Source organism: Camelus ferus, chromosome 16 (assembly GCF_009834535.1).
Source record: "Camelus ferus isolate YT-003-E chromosome 16, BCGSAC_Cfer_1.0, whole genome shotgun sequence".
Classification (NCBI taxonomy): Eukaryota; Metazoa; Chordata; class Mammalia; order Artiodactyla; family Camelidae; genus Camelus; species Camelus ferus.
In genome coordinates, this window is record NC_045711.1 from 35,458,100 (window position 1) to 35,479,598 (window position 21,499).

At 40.6% G+C, this 21,499-nt stretch overlaps 1 protein-coding gene across 3 annotated transcripts in view; it reads right to left on the reverse strand.

The window, feature by feature from the left end:
* The window catches only part of STAT3 (signal transducer and activator of transcription 3), a 58,084-nt gene extending 46,598 nt beyond the window's left edge, over positions 1-11,486 (reverse strand). For 2 of the 3 annotated variants that reach the window (XM_032457221.1, XM_032457222.1), the window contains exon 1: positions 11,236-11,485. The gene's annotated coding sequence lies outside the window, so the exon portion shown is untranslated. Of the gene's footprint in view, positions 1-11,235 lie in introns of all 3 variants that reach the window. The other variant, XM_032457223.1, reaches the window with a different exon arrangement.
* Positions 11,487-21,499: the final 10,013 nt, after the last annotated feature.

Here is a 21,499-nt window from a genome sequence, read left to right on the forward strand (position 1 = left end):
AACTATTTTGTATAACACTAATGGTGAATATAAGCTATTACACAATTGTCAGAATTTGTAGACTGTATAACAGTGAAATATAATGTAAACTATAGACTTCAGTTAATAATAATGTCAACAGTAATATATATCATATATCATAATACATCATAATAATTTATCAACATTGGCTCATCAATGGTAACAAATGTGCTACACTAATGCAAGAGGTCAATAATTGGAGAAACTGAGGGAGAGAGAGAAGGGGGTATATGCAGATTCTCTGTACTTTCTGCTCAACTTTCATGTAAACCTAAATGCTTTTAAAAAATATATATAGTTTATTAATATTTAAAATTTATTAATTGACCTTTATGAAAAATATTTTTAAAAGATAAATCTGACTCATAAAGTTTAAACTGTATTCAAGATGAGAGATAAGCTATCTCCCCAATTAGACAAGCTTTTCTATAAAAGTCTTATTAAAATGAATAATATACTTGGAAAAATAAGGGACTTCATTGTACATCAGAGTTTTGGATGATGTAAGCACTCTTCACAGAACAGCTGATCTTATCCACCAGCATCCACACAAGAGAAAGAAAAAGTCTCAGTTACTCATGAAATTATAATCTGACAATGTTTAAGTGTGGCAGTGGGCATGGCTTAGCAAGAAGAATAAGCACTCAGAAAGAAAATAATTAAGAATTTAGAAACACTATTCCAGTTTGCATTGGGAGCAGCTTATGATCTAAAATCTAAAAATCACACCCATACACAACATGGCTTGAAGTATGAATTCACAGTGGATTTTCCAGTCAATCACTCAGCCAAAGAGAACCCTGAGGTTCTAAGATAGTATGACAATCCTATCAAGTAGGTTGTTTTTGTTGTTTTGTATTTTCTTACTTCAACTCTGAATTTTGATCCACACACTATTTATTATTTTTTTTTATGAGGGCGAGGTAATTAGGTTTATTTATTTATTTATAGTTGGAGGAGGTACTGGGGATTGAATCCAGGACCACGTGCATGCTAAGCATGCTGCTCTACTACTTGAGCTATACCCTCCCCCAAGTAAGCTGTTATTCCCATTTTACAGATAAGGACAAAAATGTTAAGTGACCATAACAGATAATGATATAACCAAAACACAAACTTGGGAGTCTTCAAACCCCCAGGCTAGTGAAGTCAAATTACATGTTTTTAAGTCTTATCTCTGCTGTATAATCTCTGACAAGTTAAATTTCTCTTTGAATTTGTTATAGGAGTAATTACAGGAAGAAAGGAAAATGAGAGCTTTCCTTACATTACATGTACTAAACAAAAGTAAAAGACATGACTGAAATAGAGTAACACTTCTTACAGAATTTACAGACAGTTCTTTACCAGAAATGTCTTTAGAAATTAACCCAAACCTTCAGAAACTATCTGAATACGTTTGTGGATAGTCTCTCAATAAAACCATAAATGTTAATGTCGTAAAGTCATGATTCTTTCAACAGTCATAACCCATCCTTGATTTATATTCAGGTCCATAAATACTAAGTAGAATAAACAGAATAAAAAGAAATCTCCGAAGCATTTTTCTTTAGTAGATCACATATCTATCATTTACCTTTATCTCCAAAACAATAATGACTTCTAAACCCTGTGGACATGACTTCACTAATCTGAAGACTTTATAACTTGATCCCTTAGAGCACATTTCTCAAACCAACGACCACCTGTATCAGAACACTGGCTGCCTGTTAAAAATGACTCTAGATCTACTAAATCAGACTCTCTGGAGAAGACCGTGAAATCTTCTTTTTCTTTTTTAAATGAAAATCCCAAGGGTTCTTATACTAAAATCTTTAGACCAGCAGCTCTCAAATTTTTTATTCTCAGGACCTCATTACATCCATTAAAATTGAGGACCCCAAGAGCTTTTGTTTATGGAGGTATATTAATATTTACTGTATTACAAATTAAAACAGAAATTGAAAAAAATTATTCATTTATTTAAAAAACAATAAACCTATTACATGTTAACATAAATGACATTTCCATGAAAAACAACTTATTTTCAAAAAGAAAAAAATTAGTGGGAAGAATGGCATTGTTAATATTTTGAAAATTTCTCCAATGTCTGGCTTAATAGAAGACAGCTGAATTCTCAGTTCTGTTTTTGCATTCAGTCTGTTGTAGTAGGTTGTTATGGCTGAGGGGTAAGAAATTTTGACCTCACACTAATTGGAAAAGGGAGGAGAGTATCTTAATAATCTCTGCAGATAATTTTTGATATTCTTTAATACTACACTGAAATTTGGCAAGTAGTAGTTTCTTAAAGGTTAGATGCACTGTGGATTCTGAAACCACAGCAATGAACTCTCTACACTTAGTTACATTAAGATCCATTAGTCTGTGTTACATTTTTGAATAGAATGTTTTCCCATGCATGATTTTGTAAGGTCATGCATTGATCATTTGGAAAACACTATTTTGGAGACTTGTAGATCTTCCAAATGTCAACACATTTCATTATATATTATCAAAAAAATCACAATTATTACCATCCAAAAAATATATTAATATCAGGAAGCAGTATTAATTAATCCACAGTGGTGGATACAAGTTTTCTCAAATTCTAATTTTCGATCGAAAGCTTAAATTTTATTATCTGCAACAAATATCATCAGTTATTTTCCTCAAAGAGAAAGCTTCTCTCCCTTCATTTTTAATAAAATATCTACCAAGCTCCTCGTCAGTCTGTCAGTCACTCTCAAGTAAAAATAGTGTTTCATGAAAAAAGCCGTAGTTTGAGATAGCAACTCAGACAATTGCACAGTGTGCTTTTCTACCATACTTCTCTATGCAGCAGAAGTCCTTTATGTATGCCTCCCATTTCATTACAGAATATCAAAAAGACATCCTCAAGAGCTGAGAGATAATGAAATTAATATTGTTTACTGTTTCATCATGGACTTTAAGTAAAATCAGGTTGTTTTTTCTGACAGTGCTCTGAGTACAATGACCTCTAGTTTAAGTGCAAATGCCAGCTAAGTAAAAAACACAAATAATGCTATGAAAATAGTTTTGATCTCAAAGACCCATCCTGAAAGGATCTCAGAGACCCACTGGGGTCTGTGGACCTCATTCTGCAAACTGGGGCTACAGACAACTCAAACAGAAGCATCAGTGAGCAACCCATCCATGGGAACAATACAAAAACAGAAACCAAAACCCCTACCTCCACTTGCCAAAGGAATAAAGGAGCTTACAACAAAACTGTTGTGATTTAGGGATGCAGTGGTTGAGATTAATGGAAGCTGGGCCCTGGCACCATAGGTATATGAACAGAAAGCTTTAAAAAAAAATTGGAGGAGGGGGTGCTGCAACAATTCCTACCTGCCCAAGCGACAGGCAAACATTGGGGTTTCATTTAATGAGGTAGCTAGACTTCCCCAGAATTAAAGTTCAAGTTTAAGGGGGGAAATGTGCACTCTGTTAATTGAAAACCTACATTTCCAAACAGTATGTATACTATGATTAAAATATTAAAAGTGTATAGGTACACACCACATTGTACATCAACCATGATTCAAAAAAATTTTGATTTAAAAAAAGTGTACAGGTACAGATTTATTCATATGTGCCTAAAGACAAATATGATATTTACCATAACATTGTTTTCTGTCTTTAGATTCTGCAATCTATGCCTATCATTAGGAGATTAAATAAATTATGACATCCATAGCCTAGAAGGCTACTATGCAGATTTTTTAAATTGAAGTATAGTCAGTTTACAATGTTGTGTTAATTTAAACAACAATAAACTATAATTTTTTCCTCTAAGTTCTCTTAAGTGAGATCACAACAATGAATATTTAATACCACCCTAAATCCACAGTATGCAAATCTTAAAAACATGAGGTGGATATAAACATATTCACATAGAGTATTTTCTAAGATAAACAAAGTGACAGAAAGTAAGAAGATTTCCTTCTGTGGAAGGAAAAAAGAGAAAGAATAACATGTTTGTTTGCATAACACATGCAATCACTCTGGAAAGATTAAGTAAGAAATAGGAAACTAGCTGTCTCTGGAAAAGAGAGTTCAGAGGATAAGGTGAAAAGGAAGATGGTCTACTTACTACACACCTGTTTGTACTGATTAATTTAAACTTCCCCCCTCACCCCCCAAATAAGAAAACAAAATTCTGAAACTGAAAAACAAAACTGGTATATTCTTGCTACAAATCTGTGGTTAAGCATTCATCTTTCCCAAGGAAAGGGAAAACCGGTTAATCCAGGGACTGTATGGGTTCTCTGATGCCCCACCACTAGTCTCATTCTCCATTACTTGGAAGATACGCCCACTGGGGAAGAGAAAGGCATTCTCATTGCAAAGCTTAGGGTACACAGAGGTAGAAGTCATTAGAATCACACTGCTGTAGATGGGGCACTTCTGATCCAGGACACCTCAGATATATTTGCAGGGTTTTTGTTTTTTGTTTTTTATTTTTTAATAAACTTGACTTTTTAGAGCAGTTTTAGGTTCAAAGCAAAGTTGAGTGGAGAATACAGGGTTCACCTAAACCCTATCTCCCAACAAGCACAGCCTCCCCTACTATCGACATCCAGCAAATCAGTGGTACATTTGAGAAATGAAACTTGTAGATGGCTCCGCGAACCTAGGATTCTCCAACATAGTAATTAGGACCCTAAAGTGTCCCACATGCTTCTGCACACAGGTCACTCTTATTTATGTATTCTAATGGAAAGGGACAATAATACGGGGAATTAAGAATAAATATACTGGGGAGGGTATAGCTCAGTGATAGAGCACATGCTTATTAGCATGCATGAGGTCCTGGGTTCAATCTCCAGCACCTCCATAAAAAAATAAAATAAGTAAACCTAACTACCTCCTCCCAAAAACAACAACAAAAAAAGAATAAATATTGATATTTGGCTTCAGAATGCTTCAATTATTCCACCTGCTCCTGTGCATAAGTTACCATCCTAATTATGTCTTATTTTGGTTGTTTCAATAAATGTGCTCCCACTAAACATTTGATAAAAAGAGGCCCAAATATAAAACTGATTTGTCAGGCAAAGTCAGTCTGAAATTAAATATTTATTGTGTCTAAACCACAAGTAGAAAGAAATTCAATTTTAATGCTAACTCAATGCAATATTGCACTTTGCTTAGTAGTTTAGGGGAGAGGTAATTACACAGCTAATATCTGGGTTTTGAGGATTACATCTGGGTGGATTCAGGGTAGGGAAAGGAGAGAGGTACAAAGGAAAAGTCTGATGCTCTTAGATTCTGTCAGAAAAAAAGTTTTTGCTCAAAAGTAAAACAAAATTAACATCAGAAAAGAAATGAAATAACATGCATTTTAGGAAGCTTTCACCTAAGCAGGTGCTCAAAGTCACACTCAAATCCTCCAAATCTCATAACAAGAACGAGAGGTCAGGCTACCGAGAACTAATAAAATCAATCAACAAAGCGGGAAAACAGCTGGTTAACAGCAGACCGGACAGGGCTTTCCTAAATTGGGCTCACCTTCACTAATCTAAATCAGTTTTCAGAATTGGCTTCTACAAAAACTACCCAAACATCCCCCTAATAATTTGCACTCCTCCTCCACACCAGGGAAGCCATTTATTTACCAGAAGGTTTACTTTCTCTTTCAAACTCCGCTGGCTTCCTCTTGCCCCACATACAGCCCAGAAAGGACGAAGGGAGGCCTTTTCTCTCCTGCCTTCTCTGACCCCAAACTGGAGAGCTGGTGTGAGAGAACCTGTTTCATAGAGGAGCTGACTGGTTCTTCTTAACCAGGAGGCTATTTGGAGTACAGATTTGTTGGCAAAGGAAAGTTACAGGACAGGAAAATAAAGCTCTTCTCCAATGAAAACACACAGACTTATACACTTTGGCATACACAGAGGTGAAGGGACAAATCACCTCCCAGCCTCATACAGATCATTCATTCTCCTTAAGATGCTGTATCACCCCTAGGCTGTAAGCTTTCCCACCTTTCTTGCCTGACTCCTCCACCCCTCAAGCCTTTAATATTATCTTCACTTTCTGTACCCAGAAGAACTCCAAGGAATTGTTCAAATTCCTAAGTGGTCATTAAATTTTAATGTGTTGGATATTACTTCAAATAAACAGGCCACAATCATAGGTTTCGAAAGATGCAAGGCGGCATATGACAAGGGCATTGGTGTAAACAGGAATTTACGGTTTGCCTTGCCTATTCCTTTTACGTGGTAGACTCCAGCTCCTCCACCACAATGTAAATCCCCTGGTCCCTCTATTCGTTTAGGTTTTTTTTTTTCCTATTAGGTTAGAATCTCCTAATTACTCCTTCTCTCCTTTAGGTCATTAATGGCTACCGTGAATCATAACTTGCCTGACTTTGTAGCTAGACAGATACTGCAGTTTTTAATAATAGTAATTATTAGCGCTCAAATTTTAGCCATCCCACAGGCACTGTGCAAAGTACTTCATATACATTATCTTGCTCAATCCTCACAACTCCCTTACAGTGGGAACTGGCATCTGCATTTTATAACGAAGAAACTGCAACCCGGAGAAGTTAAAGCAACAGATCCAAAATCTAAGAGGTGGTGGATCTGGGATAAAGCCCAGGAAGTCCAACCTCATAGTCGTTCTTTTAACTCCTATCGCAACTGTGGACCATGAAACCCTCAAACTCACCGCCCAAGTGTTTCAACACTACAGTTAACAGTTACCTTAGGAAAGCTCAAAACATAAGTTCCTTGTTTGATGTAATTAAAAAGTCAAAGGTCAGGTGAAAGTTCAGTGATTAGTAAAGCCAGTTATTCTTATTGGATAGGGGTAGCAGAAAGGAAAGTCAGATAATCCGAAACTTATTTTATTTCGTGGGCACAGCTGCCTTCCTTTATTATTCTTTTACTAGGTTGTTAAAAAAGGAATTTGCAATAAATATGTCCAAGATAAACTGGTAAATAGAAAAAGCTGCAAAAACTCTGGAGAAATATACTCCAAATTATTTACAGGACATATATATATATATATGATATATATATATACATCTCTCTCTACATATAAAATATACATAAATTATATTTCTACAAATTTAATTTTTTTACAATAGCATGCATTACTTCATAAACAAGACAAAACAACTTATTTTAATGACATTTGAACTCAATTATTAACAGAAGAGAAGGGCTAAGAGCCATAGCTTCCTTTCCCCTCAGTTCAGTTCTCCTAAATTAAGAATTTCCACTTATAGCTCCCTGAACACACTATGCTGTTTTAAGTCTCCACACACTCATGTCCCCTTGGCCTTGAATGCAGCTGTTCACCACTCAACTTTGTTGGGAGCATTCCTATTCATCCTACAAAACCCTATTCAGGTGTCCCCATCTGAATACCCCTCTATGATAAAGCCTTTCTCTCACCCCTAAAAAGGGTTAATCTCTTTTCTTGGACAGTCAACAAAAACTTAGATTTAGGGAGTTCTTACTGTGTACCAGGCATTGTGCTAAGTATTTTACCTGCACTATCTCATGGAATCTTCAAAGCGCTAGGAGATAAGAAATGCTATCCTTTCTTCTTACAGATAAGAAAATTGAGGTTCAGATTCTGACTAAGAAGTGGCAGATCCAGGATCCAATCCCAGATGTGTTCGATTCCAGAGCCTGAACCTTGAACCACTGTGCCATCATCTCCCCTACCCTAAGTCCACACTGACACAGCACATACCCCGGTCCCCACAACACCACTTCCAATTCCATGGAAAAAGGGACCATATTTGACTATCCTTGGATCCTGCCTAGCACAATAATTGGCTCTCAATATATAATATATTTGCTGACCTGAACTAAGAGTTGTGATAATACTGATACATGAGAACTGACCATAACAGAAATTCTTTCTTCCATATGCTATTCCTTTTAAAACCTGGAGACATTTCAAACAACTTACCTCCAAAGAACCATCTGGCCATCCTGACAAAAGTGCTCCAGAGTAGGCCAAGGTTCCTTGTGACAAATGTGTAGCCACAATATTAATTTTTTTCACCATAACCATCAAAGACTGAAATAGCCCAGGGATATCATCCTGCAGGACCTCAACAAGGCTGCTCCAGGACATCAGGAGTTCTTGGGACTTGGGGAAGTCCTTCAAGTGCTCTTTGGCTGGTTTTTACACATGACCCCAAAGTTATGATTTTTCAAATATGGAAGACAGAAAATGTGAGTGGACATTTGTGGCCAATTAAAAATCTTCAAAAAAACACTCCTGCACTTAAACACACAAATCCGGTAAGTCAGGACACCTCTTTTTGGGTGTTGGCCCAGTTTATAAGGTCAGCTTCAACGACAGTTCCCCTGGGGCAGAGGCCATGTGCACTGATTTACCTTATACAAATTAATCGACTTCAGGCACGTGCCTGACACATAGTAGTCACATAGTAGGCACTCTGTAATTAAACATCAGGATCAAAAATCTTTAAATTCTTTGGTCTTACATTCAAGATCTCTTATATGTAGGCACTCCTTCTCCCCTACTTACCTTCCTGTTCCACCAGGATTTTGTTTGTGCTGTATGCCCATACCTCCTCATCCCAAATTCTTTATACCTGTCAAATTCCAACCATTATTTGGAATCCAGATCAAACTCTCCTTTGGCAAGAAGGCTTCCTAAACGACTGCACGCCTCATAACCTCTCCTTCCTCTGAAGACCTATAGCACTTAGTGAAGCACTTGTCCAACAGAACTTTCTACGATCTTAGAAACATTCTATGCCTGTGCTATATATTTTTTAAAATATTTAATAGCTACCTTGCTGGACAGCTCAGGCTTAATGTCTCACCATGTCTTTGAGGACAACATGCTGTATTGCATGGATAAAGCTTTTATGAAATCACCTCAGTAGACTGCAAGTTCTGGAACAAGGCATCTTATTCTTTATAGCAACTTTCACAAAGTTGTAAAGAATAAATATTGCTTTTTACACCACCTCTGAGAAAGCCGTGAGGTTAAAAGATGCTGGACTCAGCATTTGGAATGATGGCCACTACCTCTGCTCCATCTCACCATCTGAATATCAAGACACACAGAGGCAGGGAAGAGAAAGCAACTTTCTGGAGACACAAATGACCATTGATCTAGCCACAAGGCACTTTGGTTTGTTTGTTTGTTTGTTTGTTTTATCGGAGGGGTAATAAGGCACTTTGGTTTAAATGACATTTAGGTCACGACTATCCTTCACCTACAAGCTTGCCTAAATAAATCCCTCTTCCCATTAGCAAATAGCTAAATTCTGATAAATTATGCAGACTAAAAAGTTAGTTACTTTCCAAATTAGACATATCAATTAGGGAAAAAACCCTAAGCAAACCCCATTTGTACTTCGTCTTTTCACCTGTTTATTAAATAGCTCCCTTGGAGCCTTATAGCCTATTGGTGGTATTTCACTGACACTTTTCCCAGCAGGGCCTACACTCTAAATCAATATCTAATACTTAATTATAGATAGTCAAAAGCAAACAAAATATACAAAAGGCGCAAGTCCCACCACTCTGATACTCTACTACCCTGGGCAAGTGTCTTGTTTCTTTGGCCTCAATTTCCTCATCTACAAAACAGAGTTAAGGTTATCTAAATTATCTACCCTTTATGGGTGAAATCATAACTGTGGATATTTCTAAATGGTTATTCTTCCCAAAAGAACTACATATAAAAATAAGAGATTTATAAATTTGCTAGTGGTCCTTTGTAGTGGATACGGTAGCAAATATAGGCATTAAGATCAAGACTCCAATATCTACAATTTTTTTTTGTATTGAAGACTTCTTTCCTCCATCCCACTGTTCAAATGTCTCAACAAAAATTCTTGCTAGTACTCCAGTCTGGCACATGTAACAATAAATGTATTCACTGGGAACACATACATAAAATAAAATAGAAAATTGGCTGAATCAAATCATAATGTAGTTTAAATCCACATACAAAAGATTGAGATGATTCACTGTTCTGATTTATTCAAACCAGAGCCTTATCAGACAGACAGCCAAAAAGTCACAACCCATACACAGAATATACTCTAGATGCACACACAATAAAAACCAGCAGGTACATATTACATACATTTTCAGTAAGAATACATATGTCAACACCACACACTCACTTGATATAACACAGAGGGATGTGCACTAAACATGGAAAAAACAACTTGGGTGATGGTTTGAATTTTGCTAACTTAAGTGCAACCACACCCCCAAACACAGGTAAAGTTTGCACACATGACTTTGCCAAGGCCAGCCTGTCTTTGTTCCCCTCTCCTCTACATTTACCCAAGATCTTGGCTCTGAGACAGAAAACTCCCACTCTCTATTGGTTCATTCTGTCCTATGCAATTAGGCAACACCACAATCCAGTAAATGCAAGGGCTCAATTATTTATCTTCTGGCCAAGTTTGCCAGGTGTTTATAAAAGAACAATGTCGAGGAGGAAAACGGATTATTTCTCTCTAGAGCTGACTTGATGGGGATTTTATTTTGTTTTTTTTAGAAGGAGGAGGAGAGAAGCACGATTTAACCTAGAAAAAGACGGGAAGAAATTTAGAAAGAGTACAAGACTGTCAATTTCCCTACAGGAAACTTGATTCTTATGCAATAATCCTACCCACAACCAACCAGCCTGTGAGGCTGTAAGGGGACAACACCTATTCCAACCTCCAGAGGGGCACAGCTGGCTCCTAAAGGAGCGGGAACAGGGCGAGGCGGAGGAAGTGGCTCAGCCTGGAGCCGCCAGCCGGGGGGAGCGGAGAGGAGGCACTTGCCAACCCCCACCTCCATGATCTCCACCGGCGTGACAGTCGCTCCTGTGGCCGGAACGTCCCCAGGGCCCCAGGGAGCAGGAAGTCGGGGAGCTGTCCCTCACTCCTGCCACCCCCACCCCAGAATGCCCTCGCCCCAAGGTCCTCCACCTCGAGCCCATTCTTTCTCTTCCTCTGTGTGTCCCCTTTCTCAGAAGGAAACTTCCCTCCAGCGCACCCAGTCCCTTCAGAGGCCGGCTCCTGTCATCCCAGGGAGTTGTCCCTTCAAAGCGACCCTCCGTGTCTCCTGGTATCCCCCCACTCCTCTGAAGTTTCCATACACAACTCCCCCAAACACTCAGGGGGCTCCCAGACCCTCCGCCCTCCTTCCCAGGATCCCCAGGCCTGGGGGCCATCGGGGGGGCGGCCCCACCCTTAACCCCCTTCACCTGCTTCTCGGGCTGAGGCCCGACAGGCCGGGGCTGCGCTTGCGCCGGGGTGCGGGCGGCGGGGCTCCCTCGGGCCGCGGAGTCTCTCCTAGCAGACGCGGGGAGAGAACGCAAACAGGGGTGCTCGTCAAAGATCCGGTTCGGGCTCGTTCCCTCCGCCGCGACGTCGGAACCCCAGGCTCCCCCTCCCCGTCTACGCCGCCGCAGCTCCGGAAACCGCTGAATTACAGCCCCTCCAGCCAATCCCCGCCCAGCCCCCAGCCTGGCCTCGACACGCCGCTTATGCATAATTCATGAGACAACTAGTTTTTTCGTCCACCCAGAGGCCCTAGTGAGGGTGCTGTACACCCGAAGCCTCACCCACCGGCCAATGGGGAAAGCCTCTGGGAGAAAGGGCGGAGCCAAAACGAGGCTGGGAACGCCCCTGTTCTGGCTGTTCCGAGGACTCAGTGCTCCTCCCTCCTCAACAGCTGGGCAAGAGCCCAGGCCTTGGGCAGAGAAGCCCGGGGGGAGGGAGGGAAAATGACGGGAATGTCCTGCTGAAAACTCAGCTGAGTTCCTGGCAGTGCGTGACGTCAAGACACTTTAAATGCCCCTGCTGCGGCTCTCTTCTGCCTGCTCTCCCTTTTCCCGGCCCTTGACACCACGTGGGGGTGAGGTTGGGAGCCACTTACCACGTGAGAATCAGCTAGTTAGACAGTCCCCAGGTATCGCCAGATCCTCTAGGGGCCCAACGCCTGAACTGGGTTTCTGGGGACAGCAAAAAGAACATGGGTGACTCCTGCCTGCTTTGAACTTTGGTTTCTGCGTGAGTCGGGACACACACACCCGGAAACATGACGTGGAAATAGAGTAATTACTAGAGTGCGTGGGGAGAGGGTAGTGGATTTAACCCCGTCCTCCGTTCCGTCCGTCGCTTCAAGCATCAAAGGCCAACGGCTCACTCATCAGCCGGTTCACGAGAATGCAGTAGACACTACAGATGAAGACTGACACGTATACACATTGTTTTTATGCGTCTGAGTTGAAATACTTGAAATTGCGTGTCTTTTTCACCGCGTCTACGTGGAATGCAAGTTTTACTGCATTGAAACCAGTAGTTTATAGGAAATGTAGACATTTTACCTTACATAATAGAGGATGTACTTTGCATAACAGAGTGATCTGTGTGTGTGCTGATAGTATCAGGGTTTTAAAAATAACAGCTATTAGTGTTTGTGTTTGTTTAATACAAAGAGGTATAAAGATGAAATCTAAAAAGATCCTGTTATCTCACCACCCAAATAACCCCTGATGACATTTCTTTCAATGAAACTAACAAATTTGTGGTTCAGACGGTTCAGAAAAGTCGAAAATGAAAAATGAAAATCTTCCCCTTCCCCCATCAGTCTTTCTCCCTAAGGATAGCTATTCTTATTAATTTCTGGTGAGAAAATCAACGACCCTTAACCTTTGGTGGGGAGGGGTCACAGATCCTTCTGAGAGTCTGCTGGAGACTATGGATTATTCTAGCCCTAGAAATATACATTAGCTTTTACTCATAAATTCTCCTGGCTCCCAGGATACCTGAAGTCCAGACAAAGATTTCCAATTTAAATCTTTGGACCACCTTATGTACAAGTGAGAGGTCAGAGCATATATAGGGCAACTGGTAGGGTCACTCGTGATGGGGTTAAGTTTCCCATCGCCCTCCAGTAGACCCGGGCCACTGTGAAAGTTGTGGTATTTATCTGTAATATGTATGTCTGTGTGTATTGATGGCTGTATTTATCTTAATCTTCGCCTCAGAACAGGTATCCCCACCTTGCACCTCACCTAAACTCTGCTTTGGCTGTGCTATTCCATACAGTTAACTGCCTCCCTAATGATACAGGGTCTGATATTTGTTTAGTTACATACCACTTACAAAGCACTTATACACTCTACCTCTTTTCTTTCTCACAACAATTATGTGTAGCAGATAGAAGAGGCCATATTATTCACTGATAGGAAACTAAGGCAGAAATAGTACAATCTCAAGATCACAGATACTCAGAGGTAGGTTCAGAGCCAGGTTTTTGGACTCCACGTCCCATCACTTTGTTCATCCACTCAAACCCTGCCCTCCACCCTGATTCCTCAGCAACTGGCCTTTCTTTGTTCCCCTTAATGCCCTTCCCACAATTCACACATTAAATCTACCCCTGAACCTATCTGTTCCACCTACGAAACCTCCCTCCAGCCCAGTCACCATGGCCTCTCTCCATACGCCAAGCCCTCTTTGGCTTAAATACAGCAGTGTCTCTCACTTGAGTCAATGCTTTGACCTGAACTCCCTTTTCCAGTCTCATCCCATCCATTGCACACACCTTAAGCACCTTAAGCTCCCACATTGAATTTATCACTTTCCTCCAACTTCATGCCTTGAATTTACATATCTTCTTCCCTCCACCTAGAAAACCTTCTCTTTCTTTATTCGCTACCTTAAAAATTCTTACTCATTCTTCAGAGCCTAGTTCCATCATCACCTCCTCTGGGCTTTCCAAGATTCTTCCTGGCAGAGTTCATCTCTCCTGCTGGACTCCTTCAGCAGGTTGTTTCCCCATCTAGTTTAGCATTCTATACTTTGGACACAAATGAATCCATTTGTTAGCCTACTTCCTGATAAATAAAATTAATAATTAACATTTATTAAATAATCGCCATTTTCCAGGAACTGTGCTAAGCTTTTTACATAGATTATCTTGTTTGATCCTCACCAGAACCCAGGGAGGTAGGTACTCTTATAATTCTCATTTTCAACTGGGAAACTATGGCTGAGAAAGCGAAAGACTGGTCCAAGATCTCACAACTAGAATTACAGGAAAACTCAGAATGAGAATCAGGTCTGGCTGCCTCCAAAACCTGGACTCTTTGCCCACATACTTGAAAATATCTCCCCTAAGCTTTTGGCTCCTGGAAACCTGAACTCCTTCAGGCTCATTTTCGTAATCCCAGCATCCAGCCCAGAACACACCTAAGCCTGAGTCAGTGAAATATGAATAGTTATATCAGCAATAACTAACACTTGTAGTACAGTTTTTCCTCTGTATTAGCCACTGCTTCTGAGCATGTACTCATCTATTAACTCATTTGATCCTTATAATAACTCCGTGAGGGGGATGCTGTGATTTTATAGATGAAGAAAATGAGGCTTACCCAAAATTAAGTGACTTACCCATTTACTCTGGTAAATGACAGAGTCACGATTCGAATCCTTCTCGATCATGTCTTAAATCCCGTAAAGGTCCTAATTCCATATCCCTGCATGTTTTGACTGCCAGGGTCTTTTGTTCCATCCTGACTGGGCCTGCAGCTCATACCTGTGCATGAGACCTGCAGATTGGAGAGCCTGAATAGCTGCTCTGCCATGACTGTATCTCCAGGCTTAACCTTCCTCTTGGATCCCCAAGAAAGGAAGGGTCTAAAGGAGGGGAAAAGGTGATGCTCCCCATTCTCCACCCATCAAATGAATAAAGGCAGAGTGCAGAAGTTCAGCCCATGGTGGTTTATAAACATGTCTGCAAATTATTCGACACTTCTCCTATCTAAAGATAGAGCCTAATTCCACAGTCTGAGTGACTCAGTTCTAATAAATAGAATACAACGGAAACGATGCTGCACGATTTCTGAGGTTAGGTCATAAAAAAGATACACCATACACCTGACTCTTTCTCTTGTGACACTCACCATTGGAACTCAGACACCATGTTGTGGGGAAGCCCAAGCTATATGCAGAGACCACATGAAGGTGTTCTGGCCAACAGTCCAGCCAAGGCCCTGCTGACAGCAAGCATCAACTGTGAGTCAGCCAGATTCCAGATGATTCCAGCCCCCAGCTTTCAAGCCACCCCAATGGAAGCCAAATGGAGCAGAAATGAGTCATTTTTGCTGAGCCTTACCCAAACTAAAAATTCATGAGCAAAATAAATGTTTTCATTTCTTTAAGCCACTAAGTTGTTTGGTTTTTTTAATTGCAATAACATTGGTTTATACTATTATGGAACATCACATCTCTGTTTGTGTATACCCTACAGCATGTTCAGCATCCAAAAATTTAGTTCCCATCCAACAGTATACAGTTGATCTCCTTTACCCATTTTGCCCTTTCTCTCTGGTAATCACTGCTCCGTTCTCTTTATCTATGTGTTTGTTTTTATTTGGTTTGTTCATTTATTCTGTTTCTTTTTTTTTATATTCCACATATGAGGGAAATCATATGGTATTTGTCTTTCTGTCTAACTTATTTCACTTAGCATAATACCTTCAAGGCCCATCCATGTCGCAAAGGGCAAGATTTCACAATTTTTTATGGCTGAGTAATATTCTATTGTGTATATGTGTGTGTACAGACAGGTATCTTCCATATCTTAGCTGTTGGGGTGAATATACCTTTTCAAATTAGTCTTTTCTAATTCTTTGGATAAATACCCAGACGTGGGATTGTTGGATAATATGGTAGTTCTATTCTTAATTTTTTGAGAAATCTCCATAATGTTTTCCATAGCACCAATTTATATTCCCACCAACAGTGTATGAGGATTCCCTTTTCTCCACATCCTTGACAACACTTGTTATTTTTTGCCTTTTTTGATAATAGCCATTTTAATAGGCATGAGGTGATATTCATTGTGGTTTTGATTTGCATTTCCCTAATAATTAGTAACGTTGAACATCTTTTCATGTGCCTGCTGGCCATTGATTGGTATGTCTTCTTTGCAAAAATGACTATTTATCTCCTCTGCCCATTTAAAAATTTTTTTTTAATATTTAATTTTGGGGGGAGGAGGCAATTAGGTTTATTTATTTATTTTAAATTTTTTTAATGGGGTGAACTGGAGACTGAACTGGGAGTTGAATCCAAGACCTTATGTATGCTAAGCACACACTCTACCACTGAGCTATACCCTTCCCACCACTGCTCACTTTTTAATCAGGTGGTTTGGTTTTTTGTTGTTGAGATGTGTGATTTCTTTTTATATTTCAGATACTAACCCCTTATTGAATATACCATTTGCAAATATCTTCTCCCATTCCATAGGTTGTCTTTTGTTGATGATTTCCTTTGCCATGCAGAAGCTATTTAGTTTGATGTAGTCCCAGCTGTTTATTTTTGCTTTTGCTTCCCTTGCCTGAGGAGTCATATCTAGAAAGATATTGCTAAGACCAATGTTAAAGAGCATACTGCCTATGTTTTCTTCTAGGAGTTTCATGCTTTCAGGTCTTACATTCAAGTCTTTAATCCATTTTGAATTGATTTTTTGTGTATGGTATGAGATAGTGGTTAATTTCATTCTTTTGCTTGTGGCTGTCCTTTATTTAAGACTGTATGTTCTCCATTGTATGTTCTTACTCTTTTGTCAAAGATTAGTTGTCTTCTGAGGGGGAGGTAATTAGGTTTCTTCATTGATTTCCACTTGGAGGAGGTACCGGGGATTGAACCCGGGACCTCTTGCGTGCTGAGCATGCACTCTACCACTTGAGCTATGCCCTTTCCTCAAAGATTAGTTGTCCATATGTGGGTGGTCTATTTCTGGACTCTCAATTCTGTTTCATTGATCTATGTATGTTTTACTGCCAGCACCATGCTGTTTTGATTACTATGGCTTTGTAACATAGTTTGAAATCAGGGTGTACGATATCTCCAGCTTCCCCCTCCCCCCAGGATTGTTCAGTCACTAAGCTTTGAGGTGGTTTGTTATACAGCAATAGGTAACTGCTAAGTTTTCATTTATCACTTCAGACTCAGGCATGATCATCTAGATTAGGAACTGAGATTGATCAGACTTTGTAAAGTTCTAGAAACTTTATTTACTTCTTCTTCCTTGGAGGAACTAGCAGCAAAACTCTAAATCAAGAAAAAGGCATGGCAAGGAAGAGGAGTTTTGGAGAAGATACTTGGGGGGTGGTGAATGGGTGGTAAGTCACCGCAATGACCAAAGGGGGCAAGGGGCAATTTATGTGGGTAATGGGACACCCCCAACCCAGGGACTGAGCAAAAGAAAGGCTCACACAGGGCTGCCCAATTGCCCTCTCTAAAATCACAGCAAAGAGCAGGGCTGTGCAACATGAACTCCTTGGACCTATGCTTTCTCTCTGCAAAAGCACTTCTCAGGCATCATCATGCAAGCATCTTTCTTTCCTCCTGTCTGAAAAACTCCCTACTCAATATTTTCAAGGCTAAGCTCTTTTCCTATGCTGCTTAAAGCATTATTCATACTATGTCATTCACATGAGGCTTAGGAATAAGGAGTTCTCCTTTTATTATCCCCTTCAAGGTCCCATCTACCCCGTCAACCTACCTCCTGCCTACTAAATTCCAATCAGTCCATTCCCCACCTCAGGCCCTTTGCATATGCCCTTCTTTTTCCTTCTCCAGCTGTGACAGAGCTAGTTTCTTCTGGTCTCACCTGTTCAGAGAGGCTTTGTCTAACTACCAGTCATTAGTCTCTATCTCTATATGCTGTTTCCTGTGGAACTCTTATCATAATTCTTTTTTTTAATCTATCTGTTTACAGTTTCTCATCTGTCTTCCTCATTATACTGTCAGTTCCAGGAAAATAGATCTTGTCTGTTTACTGCCCTCTTGTCTCCCCAACGCAGGGCACATTGTAGGTGCTCAAAAAACACATTGACTAAATGGGACTGCTCTTTGTTTCCCCTCCCCCTCTGAGCTTTGTCTGTTCTCCTCTCCCTTCTGACCTTTTCCACTTATTCCCTCTCTTCTGTCTCTGAAGATACTCCTTTTTTTAAATGGAGGTACTGGGAATTGAACCCAGGACCTCATGCATACTAAGCATGGGCTCTACCACTGAGTTGTACCCTCCCCCCAAAGATACTCCTTCTTTCCTATCTTTTTTTTTTTTTTTTTTTTTTGCAGTTTTTTCTTTGGGTAGGGGGAGGCAATTAGGTTTATTTATTAATGGAGGTACGGGAGATTGAACCCAGGACCTCATGCATGCTAAGCACACACTCTACCAATTGAGCTATACCCTCTCCACTTTCTTTCCTATCTTGACCTTCAAGTTACCCCGCCTTTCCCAACATAGCCCCCATGTTCTTTCCCCAGCTTGCTCCACCAAGGTGGCTTCTGCCCTCTCCTCTCCATAGGACAGTGCTCTTGAAGGCCACGAGGGACCATCCCCTCACCAAAACTGATCTCTTCCCAGTCATTTTATTTAACTTCACTGTAGTACGTGTCAGGGCCGATCATTTCCCTTCCTCCCTCCTGGACATTCTCTCCTCCCTTGACCATCACAATAGTCAACAGAAGCAATTGCATTAAATAAAGGGCTGATGAGAGCTGAAGTGAGACACACTGAGTTTGAATCCTGGCTCTGACACAGAATAAACTTTGCAACCCTGTGCAAGTTCCTTAACTTCTCTGAGTGTCAGCACCCTCAGCTTCAAATTGAGAGCCTAAATGCAACTTTGGTAAATTTGCATTAGAGTGTTCTTAATTGGAAGATAGTCTCAAGTGAAGTGTGCAGTATGGCAGATGAGAGCCAGGTCCTGGCAGGGTCCACTGCTCAGCCACCCCACCTAAAGCAGTATGACCCTGGGCCAGTTGCTTAATCTCTCTGACCATCACTTTCCTCAACCACAGAATAAAGAATCTGAGAGCGCCTTCCTCATAGGTTGTTGTGAAGATTAAATGAGATAACCTGCAAAGCATTCAATACAGTGTTAGCTATTTTTATCTTATGAAAACAAACAAACAAACTTAACCCGAGGACAGGGTGAGGGAGATTTATTGTAAAGAAACAGATTCTCCCAAATTCCAATAAAGTGTTAAACAACCACAACTTACAAACGGCAATTCTGGGAGCCTCACCAGAGGGAATTAGTGAAAGTCCCACTAAAGCTCCGTCCTTCCCTTGTCTTGACTTGACTTGAGGCTGCTACTGAAACGTTCAGTCTCTGTGACTGCGGTCTCAAAATTCTCAATTGCTGGCAGAGAGGATTTCATTGGTCCAGACAAGCACCCTTGACAAAGCAGCTGTGGACTAGGGCAGGGGTCCTGGTTACCCAGCAGTGACTAAGCCCTGGAGGGAGGGGGCAGGGGCTTTTCCAGGCATAGGAGCACCCAATTGCATCAGAATTACCTGAGATAATGTTTATGAAAGTGCCCTGCACCCAGCAAGATGTCCTTCTCCCTTTCTGACCATCCCACAGTCTAACTTTGCTGTTCCCCCCAGTCCTCTCCATCCTCTAAAGGTAGACATTCCTGCCTTTCATTCTAAAATCCATCCTCTTCTTTCCCTAATTCCCTCCCTCCCTTACAAACTCATCTATTCCTAGCACTGCAAAGACCACTTCTCTTCTGAAAACTCTTTTATGCTGAGTTGTATTAGGTGCAGATAAACTACTTTCTCTCCTAGGTCCACAGTAACTTCCTCTGTGAAAGGACTTTTCCACATCTATAAAACAAGACCCTTTTAGTTCTAACACTCCATAATTCTATTAACTGTTCTTCCATCATGCCTTCAGTGTTCCTGCCTCTGCCTTTCCACACACCGTTCTCTTTGCCTGGAGAACTTTCCCTGTTTCATATCACTGCTTTTGTTTAATTAACACATATTGAGTATCTGCTGGGTTAATAGATACCTCTTGGGTCCTGCCTGTTTCACAAGTCCTCCTTTCCTGGGAATTGCTCCCCTCCACACCCCCATCATATGCTGGAATAGGTCCCTTCAGCCACATCTGTATTACATAGTCCTGTTCTCCTGGCCATAGATGATTAAATCAAGGGGTGACCTCTGATGTTAACTGGTTAATCAGATTCTCTCCGCCAGGAATTTGGAATTTGAAACTGAGAGGCAGGCACAGAGCCTGGGAGCCCTTAGAACTGAGTTCTATTAATGTTAGCACTTTCAAGAGGGCCATCCATCAACTCCCTCTCAGAAGTCCCTGGAGATCCCCTGATTCCTACTCTTCCTAGCCTGACTGTGCAGTAATTCCTTGGAGTCCATGGGATACCTTGACAGCCTTCCAGTATAAGTTCCTTTTTACCCTTTTGGCCAATGCTCTTTTCTTATGCTTTCAACCAAATAACATTAACCAATACAATCGTATATGAGATGCCATTAGGCTTTGGTGACACAAGATCACGTAAAATACTGTCTGTGCCCTCCAGCAAATCCTACTCTGTGTTAAATATTGTAACTTATAAAGCCCCCTTCCTCCTTAAGTTTCCCCATATTCCCCAAGCAGGATGAATCTGTCTTCAGTATCACCATTGCATTTTGTTTTACCTCTCTTACGACTGTAAGATCTCTTGGAGCCATTTGGAACATCTGCCTCTCCCACTAATTGCAAGCCCTTTTAAAATCAAGAACTGGATATTTTGTCTGTCTCTTGGCTCCTAGCACAATATCACAAACAGATTATTCAAAAGAACATCTGTTACTTTGTCTGCCTTTCATCCTCTCCCCTTTCTACTGGTAACAGCAACCCAATTTTCCTTTGGGAAATCATCCTTCCTCCACTCTCGATTCCATGCTTCAGGTGGGTTCTGGAAGTGGGACACAACCCAGCTTTGGTCAGAGGCCCAGTGACTTGAATATGTGACCCATCAGGACCAGTGTGCACCATATCTGAGATTCTGGAAGGATTTGAAAAGAAACCCTCTTAACTGGGGTGGTTCAGCTATAACCCTGCAGCTATTGATGGTCATCTTTGCAAACACATGGGGCAAATCTGATTATTAATGAAACAAACAGTAGAAAACTTGCATTCAGACACTCCTGGACTTACCATCAGGAACTTTATCAACTACATTGAATCTCTCTGTTTTCAGCTTTGGTTGGATTTTTGTTTTGTTTTCTTTACTGAAGCCCATTTGAGGTGAGTTAATGACATTTCAAAAAAGTCTTGTCATTCATTCATTCACTAACAAATGTTTATTGACATAGATATCTTCAGAAAGGGATGAGTAGTATGACTGGGTTGGAGCTGGGAAAGAGGTTGGTTTAAGAGGGGAGGTGGAAAGGGGAAGACTATTCCAGAGAGAGGGAATAGCTTGAGCACAGGCCCACAGGACTGAAAGTGTGTGGTCCATTTCTGGCCAGCAGAATCCCTAAAGAGTATATTGACAAACAGTAAGAACTGGGGCAAAGACCACTCTTAAGGGACTTTGTAAGCCATGTCAAGGAGCTTAACCTTTTGGTCAAAGAAAGGTATTTAAATTGTAAGTTATGTTTTCTTTTAAAAAAATACTACCTTGATCTTGAGGGAAGGGTATAGC